Source organism: Gracilinanus agilis, chromosome 6 (genome assembly GCF_016433145.1).
Source record: "Gracilinanus agilis isolate LMUSP501 chromosome 6, AgileGrace, whole genome shotgun sequence".
NCBI lineage: Eukaryota > Metazoa > Chordata > Mammalia > Didelphimorphia > Didelphidae > Gracilinanus > Gracilinanus agilis.
The window spans coordinates 89,485,580-89,487,120 of record NC_058135.1 but is presented as its reverse complement, the minus strand read 5'-3'; the positions used below and the strand labels follow the sequence as shown (position 1 = coordinate 89,487,120).

The 1,541-nt window shown below is 37.7% G+C and overlaps 1 pseudogene; it reads left to right on the top strand.

The window, feature by feature from the left end:
- Positions 1-495: 495 nt before the first annotated feature.
- On the top strand, positions 496-620 carry LOC123253188 (annotated as a pseudogene).
- Positions 621-1,541: the final 921 nt, after the last annotated feature.

Sequence of the window (1,541 nt, the reverse complement as noted above, 5' to 3'; positions counted from 1 at the left end):
TACACATACACATTCTAAGTAGCTTTAAATGTGCCTAAGTGAATGAAAGTAGACATTATTTATTATCCAAATCCAAATTCTTTGCCAGAATCCTTAATAGTGAAGTAGACAAAAACTCACAATCCCAGACATGTCCAAGAAGACTGTAGAGAAGGAGACAAAAACCATATTTCCAAGCAGTATCTGATAGTCTCCTCTGAAAGCTTCAATTAACCCCAGGGACTCAGACACAGTGCACCCTGGGTTTAAATTTATGGCAGGACATATACCTACACACATACCCACACACACACACACACACACACACACACACACACACACCCCACTGATAAACACTGGAAGCCTGAGAAATCGCTAAAAGTATAAATAGTCCCTACCTCTGTGATTTATTATTTGCTTGCTCTGCAGAATCCCAATATGGACACACATGTATGCTTTGTTCAATACTACTAATCCCCATCCTTTGACATGCTTTCCTGTTCCTCCATAAATTCTAGCTTTGCGCAGTGGCAGTATAGTAGCCAATGAGGTCTAACCGAGGAGCGATTATTGCTAATTGAAAACTTTTCCTCCATAAATTCTGCACCTACCACTTGCATCCATGCAACTCCCCTCTGGGGCTGCCCTGCTGGTCAGTAATAAAGGTAATGATTTCTATAATTTGGCTTCTGGGTGTCTGTTTTTGGTGCATTAGTTTGCCTTCCAAAACAATAGAAACAATTTTTGAGAATAATATATTTGTAATTGAAATAGTCCATGTGTTTTCATGTCCTTGCTAGAAAACTTGTCTTAAGTGCTCTTTGTGCACTGAATCAGTATTATCTGCCAAATATCCCATTGGCTTAAAAGGTTCTGACTGTTGCTAATTGGGAAGATGAAATGAATTTTCTTCCAAAACCTAAGAGAGATCTTGTTAACCCTTTCTGCTTATCTCATCTAAATAACTGAATATTCAAAGCTCATTTTGACTTAATAAACTATCACACAATTATTTACATGTTGTGTCTCTCATTAAAATATGAGCCCCTCACAAAAAGTGCTTTTCTTTGTATGCCCAGCACTCATCACAATTTTGCTAATATAGCAAATACTTAAAAAGGCTTGTGGACTGGCTGATTGCCATCCTCTCATATTGATTAACCAGCTGACATCAATTGGCTTTTATAAAGTGATATATACTAAGAAGAAATAACAGTGAAACAAGCTATTAAAAAGTACTTCCCATTAGAGAGCACCATCTCACTTCATTTCCTACCTACTCAAACTCCTTTCCAAGAATAACCTCAAATTTGAAATACCAAGGCACATGCAAAGCATACCTAGTCATGTGTATTCTTTTTTTTTTCCTTTTGGAATGTCCCCATCATGTTTAATATGAGTGAATAGCATTAGCAATAGACAAACAGATCCCTTGCTCAGCTGTTTTGGCTCTACGCAGTGCATATTGTTTCAGGTTATGTCAGTCTATTATTGGACTGTGTCAAACAAGTCATTAGGCTATTTTCTTGCCTCCTCAATATAGCTGACTGCTGCTGCTGCTG